The sequence below is a fragment of the Habropoda laboriosa genome, unplaced genomic scaffold (genome assembly GCF_001263275.1).
Source record: "Habropoda laboriosa isolate 0110345459 unplaced genomic scaffold, ASM126327v1 scaffold697, whole genome shotgun sequence".
NCBI lineage: Eukaryota > Metazoa > Arthropoda > Insecta > Hymenoptera > Apidae > Habropoda > Habropoda laboriosa.
In genome coordinates this window covers 42,642-49,426 of record NW_017100842.1, presented here as the reverse complement: position 1 = coordinate 49,426, position 6,785 = coordinate 42,642, and the positions used below count along the sequence as shown (strand labels likewise).

General features: G+C 44.7%; 1 protein-coding gene across 1 annotated transcript in view; it reads right to left on the bottom strand.

Moving 5' to 3' along the window:
* Positions 1-6,785, bottom strand: part of LOC108577345 (zeta-sarcoglycan) — a 42,342-nt gene that overhangs the window by 11,500 nt on the left and 24,057 nt on the right. The window lies entirely within an intron of this gene.

The window sequence follows — 6,785 nt, the reverse complement described above, 5'->3', positions numbered from 1 at the left end:
TCGACATTATTGCCGGTTTCAGGTACAGTTGAATAATAAATGAGATGACGAGCTCTCCGCGCGGTCGTTTCTAACCGTTGTGAACTCCTGGTGGCTCGTTTGAAATATATCCCGCATAATATTGGAACAGTGGCGTAGGCAGAATTTTTATTTCGACCGCGAACGACGGCCGTGGGGGGGAAAGGTGGAAGGTGAAAGAAGGGTAGAGGTTGTAGCGTATCGCGTGGAGTGTATCGAGCGGAACAGCCCGAGCACGGTCGCGCGCGCCAGCTTAAGAGAGGAAACTGGCGCGTTCGGAACCGTAGGAACGCGCTATAAAGCAGACACATTGCGTTGCTGGCCCCCTTTCTGCCTCGTACTCGTTTCATAAACTTCGGGATATTCTTCCGCGCAACGCCAGAACCGACGCTCATCCCCCGCGTCTCTCCTTCTCGTCCTCGTCCACCGCCGCCTCTCGTTCTTTCGCAATTTTCGGTCGGCGAAATTCAATTTCGCGTTACATTAATTGCGTCTCGACGTCGAAGCTGGCGTCCCCATCAGGAAGGCTCGTCGTGACGGATGATTCGTTTTTCACGGTGAAGAATGTCGATGCAAGCGAGGTAATTGCGTTTCGAGAGGAGAGAGAGGACTTTGGCTTATCGTCGAAGAAGATGGGACACATCGCTCGAACCTTGAAACGTTAGCTTGGGAAAAATTCTACTCTTTTGCTCTATGTTCTTCCGGTGGTTTCAGGTTCTCGGATAGAGAGTGGGGCTTCCTCCCCTATCTGGATACATTGGTTTCCGATGATTAGCCCCGCTCGATTGGGAGGGAGGGCCGATCGCTACGCGCGCTACACGCTTCTACTCGGTAGTTTCCACTTATTATCGCGACTGGTATTTAGGTAGGAAATGTAGGTAGTTGGGAGGATGCCAGTAAATTCTGGATACGGTCGCGTCCAGTCTCGTCGAACAATCGGGATTTTCTGGCTTCAGAACGCGTTTCACGGGACACGGACGATCCGGTTGTCTGGTAGTCGATTAAATTTGATTTTGAGGGGAGGATAGAGAGGCAGGTGGAGGCTTTTTTTAATCGTCGAAATGTGTTGATCATTTTTAGATTAGTGATAAAGGGTTAAAAACATCATGAAGTGTGATAAAGGGTGATAAAGTTCAAAACCATTTGAAAATAGAAATCAAATTTAACAAAGGCTCCCTGGAAGCACCAATTTTAACCCTTTTGGGACAAGTGAGTCGCATAAGATGAAATTCATCTCAATTCAGTATTCATTACTGACATGACAATCGATAGATAAATAAGAAATTCCTAAAAAAACGTAATTCAGTCACGAAAGGGTTAAATATGCAGATGAAGCCCAAGAAGAAATCATAGTGTTTGAAATAAATAATACCTAAAAGAAATTTAACGAGGATATACAAAGTAGAGCTGAATTAACACCATTTAAAAAAGTCCTGAAAGCAATTTTAACCCTTTCGTGACCAGTGGGACGTGTTATATTCCAGTTGAGTATTCCGACAAAAATTGATCTCAATTCAGTATTCATTACAGACACGACGATCGATAGATAAGTAGCAAATTCTTAAAAAAAATAATTCGATCGCGAAAGGGTTAAATTTGCGGGTGAAGCCAAAGAAGAAGTCGAGACACTTGACACAAGTACAATAATACGAAAGGGACAAACAGTGTGTATGGAATCGCTGGCACGAAACATGTAGGTGCAGTTACGTTGATCAGTGAAATTGTACGTTAGAGATTTGGCGCATGTTGGGTGTTTGATAAGGTTAGAGATGGTAATTTTCGAAAGGGTAAAAACTCGCGGTATACGCGTTCCGTTTCGACGCCGCGCCGGCGTTATTAAAATCCGGCTGGGCTTTCTAAATATGCCGGGCGCGCAGTACCGTCGGTTTTTAAGGTTAATTTCGAGCGATCGTTACTTTCTACGAGCGTGTTCCACCTCTCAGGTAATTCTTGGACCCCTTCCTCAAAAAATTCCAGCCCCGTTCACCGTGGGAAACTCGGCGCTAATTTTCGCAGCTAATTTCTAGCGGTCGGTATCGTTCGCTTCCTTTTTCTTCTCCCCCCGCCCCGCCGCTGTCCGCGAAAAGGAATTTTCCGACCACCGTGGCAAAAAACAACCTTCCGCATTCGGTAATTAATTCTCCAATTTCTTGTTGAATTAAAAGATAAGTAGAATTTCCAGCACTTTGGTGTACCGGGCGTCTCACTTGTAACGAACGTTTGGATTATTTCAGCTGCTGTTGAAAGTAAGAGGAAATCACTGAAGGAGTTTATTATAGAAAGAAGTTCTCCCAAAGTCGTGCATAATTTTCTGCATATTAATTATGCTTCCATTGTTCAAAGTCATTTCAAGGTCATGTTGTCACCACTCGTTGAACTCGTCTTCATGCGAACTACAACGTAGCATTATAAAAAACAGACGTTAACGTGCAAAAAAATTTGGACGATCTTGGCGTGACTTTCAGGATGACCTTATGAGGAGGTCGAAATTTTGTTACTATTTAAGGTTATAATGTTATGGGTCACTGAATGTGTGTCAATGACAGCTGCAACAACAAAAATTTCGATGACCTTGGAATGATCTTTAAGATGACCTTGAGAGGACTTCGTATTTATCGTCACCTTATCTTATCTATCTATCTTATCTTAGTATAACCTTATCTTAGTCATTTCTTTTTACATCCAACAGCATTGGAAATAATTTAGATGTTCGTTATAAATGAGACACCTAGTCTACAAGGAATTTGAACGAAAAAATTCTCTTCATTTCCCACTTTCTTACCATCAACAGGTACACATTCTCAAATCTCATAAACTCCTCTCAGTCATTTTTTTTTCTACATCCAATACAATCCTCCAATAATTTAGATGTTCGTTATAAATGAAAAACCTTGTATACACTTTGTTAAGAAAAAGAAACTAATAATAACATCCAAATCATCTACGTACACACTTTCAAACAGACACAAACACCAACGTCTCTCACTTATCAGTATCGCCAGTGTGGAGAGCTCGTCCGTTCTCCGGGAAACAGCGGAAGTCGAATTAACTCGGAAATCGCGCGACAAATTAAAAGTATCGTGGCCATTTTCAGACGAAGGGGCCGTGTTCCGGTTCCTCGGGCGGGTTCTCCATGCTAGAGGTCCTCGTTTAAATTCCCCCCGTAGCCGGAAGTGGCGGACGCCGCTCAGACCGGATGCGCATAGCTGCGACCGCGGCCTCTGCCTCACTTTCCTCTCCCATGGTGGCCGCCACTCGATTAGCCAAATCGTTCGGAAAACGATACGATCTCTTTGCTCTGTACTTAACCGTAACCGTAAACCCCAATGGCGTCGAGAGGGCCGTAGCAGCGGTGGCTGCCTTTTAGAATCGTCGTACCCGCTCGAAAAGGCGAACCCACCGAATCGTTGGATGGCTGCAAAAGCTAAAAGACAGACATCGTTGAACTTTTCACTGCCTACCAAAGCTCTCTCTTTCCAAACCACCGTCTATAGCGTCACCAAACACCATCAACTTCTCGATCACAGTATTTTCTCCATACCTTTTTTCTTCTCTTGCGTTTTAGATGTACAGCGTTTCGGTTTGAAAAATAGAGAACAGCGAGCGTTATTACCTTCGTTTGTTCTGTGATGCCCGGTTTTGCCCGAATTTCTCAAAACTGAGGACAGGTATGGGGGCGACACTTAAATCGAAGCAAGTGAAGATCGACGTTGCGTAGAAAGTTTAAGACAGGCGGAATGTGGATGACAATGCAGAGTGAATCGAGGATGGAAGAATAGGACTATTTAACCCTTTCGCTACGACAGATTTTAATGCCTAATGTGAAAAATTTCTTATTTTGGCCGTATCATTTTAAAATTAGGTTTATGAAATTAAGGTGGCAAGGTTAAGGTTAATTTTCAAAACGCCTATAGGCGCCAATAGTAATAAAAGGGTTAAGGGTTTGAGGAAGAAGAACTTTGGGTTATGACTGTAGAGGAGAGTTGGAAGGTGAAGTGGCCAGTGTGAGGAATGATGAAAATTGGTGGCTCTGTAGTTGTGGATACAGATAAGACTAAGGCTAAGACTAAGACTAAATCTAAGAAAAAAAATATTTGAGGGTATACAGTTCGTTTCCTTGAGAAACGAAAAAGCTCAGGTAGGGAGCAGGCCCTTTTCGCGAGGCCTCAACGAAGCAAGTTAGTTTCAATGGTAACAAGGAAAACGCAGGGTTTTGTGCGTGCGTGGTGGGAGCGTGGATATTCGGGAGAGAATGGAGAGGGTGCGCGTTCAAAAAACCAAGAGTGTGGAATGAGAAGCAAAATTTGGAAGACAGGAGACCTTGAATGAAAAGCATAGAAAGAGCAGATAGCGTGAGGAAAATTCAGAGTGGAAACAGTATAGTCTATAGTTATTTTAAATACACTTTTCCGAACTTCGATCACAAGTCCAATCAAATCCCACAATATTTATATCTACAGATGATTTGGAGAGTAGAAAATTTCACGATGTTCCGTTCTGTTCGGTTCGAAATAGTCTCGAGATAATACGAACGTTGGAAAATTCGTCGTCGCGAGAAGTGGGTCTCTATTGCGAGAGGAAACGGATATCTGGGTCGTGTTCCACACCGAAACTCTCTCTCTCTCTCCTCGATAGCCTCGCTATCTTTGGAAGCGTGCACTTCGAATCTCGTTTCGCGTCGTTTAAATTCGATTTTTCGGCTCGCTTTATACCGAGCGTCGGTTTTTAGCGACTACGCGAACTTGAACTCCTCGAGCGCCGCGCGGAGTCGGGTTTTCCCCATCGAGTTACGGCGACGCGCTCGCCAAGTGTACCTCCGAGCTCGAAAATAATCTACCGAGCGGGAACTTTGCGCTTGGCTAACGAGCGCGCTGAGCTTAAAAACGTAGAATCGCGCCACGACACACACACACACACACAACGTAACGGGACGATGTTTGCGGAATAACGAAACTTCGCGTAATTCGCGCTAAACACTGGACAGTTTTCATCGTTGCCACGGTGAACTGCCACGACTCGATGTCCTCTTGTTTTTCAGAGAAAGTACAAAAGCGATGGGTTAAACGCGTTTTCGTCCGTCCGAATGTCTGAAATGGCTGTCCAAACGTGCTTTACCTAAGTGTTTCCTGTGTGTCTGTTCGCGCTCTCGTGCATAGGCGCTTTGAAGGAACCTGTCGCGAAATTACAGCTTCGTCGACGTCGTAGAACTCTTTCCACCGGAAACCCACCTTACTCCTTCTTAATTAACACGAATTAGTTGCTTTGTAGCGTGTTCGGAACGACGAACACCTTAATTACACCAAGCATCATCGGATTAACTAAAATCAAACGTCTTTCTAACGCGGCTGTAATTGTCCCCCCGCGCGAGAAACGACGCGTAAGTCGCGCACGATAAGTCGACTTCTCGTCTAATTAATCGGCTCCGATAACAACGATATCCTAACACCAACGTCTCGCGAATTCGCTGGAATACAAAGGAGAAGAATTCGCGGAAAATCTGCTCGATAATAGCCGTTACGAGAATTAATCTACCGACACGCGATCGTGTAACTTTCGTTCTGTTCTCGAGTAGACGCGAAATTAGCTCTATTCCAGCATGGAAACGAATTAAACGATCTCGAAGAGTCGCTTCGGCGTTTCTTCGAAAGCTGTCACTGCTTTGCAATATTTCACAACTTCTCTCTTTTCGTAATTCCGCGTTCGTGCATCATGTAGCACGTTAAGAGCATTCGATTCGTGAAAACGGAGAGTCTCGAACCAAATACTCCGAGTGTTTCCTACATACCGAGGTAAAAGGTACGAAGAAATAATATCGGAGATTTCCTCTCTCTCTTTTTCTATCTTTCACGTTTAACAGTCTGTTTAGCGATTCACCAGCGGGAAGAGATCGTTGGAGATCGCGCGACGAGCTGACCCGATATTTCCCCTCCGGCGCGATGGCTGCTTGAGATTCTTAACAGCTCCCATTGGCCGAGGCGGGTGTTCACGAGGAGCGGCTCCGAGTGGGACGTAATGAAATCCAAATAACACCCTTCGCACGCGTATATCATCGTAACGACGCCCTCGGCTGCTCGTCGTCCATAAATTAATACAAAGCGCGTTATTTACAGGCTTCCGAAGAGCGTTTTCACGGGACCGTGGACGCCAACGACAATTTACCCTCTGTTCCTTTCACCATGATTGATTTCTCCAGGAATTGAGAGTGTTTCCAAGTGTGTGTAAATATTTCTGGTTTAATTTTTGTGATGTGTACCAGCTTTTCTGGAAGGTTTTAGGTAGGTGTGTAGGTGCACATATCGATTTATTCGGAAATGAAGAGAATTTTTTCATTTAGATTCAGTGTATACCGGGTGTCTCGCTGATGATGGATATTTGGATTATTTTTGATGCTGTTGAAAGGGGGAAAATGCGAGTTTATGGTGAAAAGAAGTCCCTCTGAAGGTAATTTTGAAGGTCGTTACGAGGATATCGACGTGGTTTTTGCTGGTTAAGGCTACCAGAGGTCTTAGATTGGACCCGTATGAAGTTTTTTTTACAAATATATAAATATTTGCAGAAATATCGCCGACACGCTCTTGTGGGACAGACTGTACATACGTACAGCATAACAAATCGGAATTAGGGGCGCATCGAGAGGCGAAACGTTGAAGCGAGCTGCAAAGCGAACGCGTTCAAGTGCACGCGACGCGGACAGAGCACCCTCCTCGAAAGGGTGGCGGAGAAACGCGCTCGCTTCTACGTGCTCTCAACAACAACAACAACCTCCC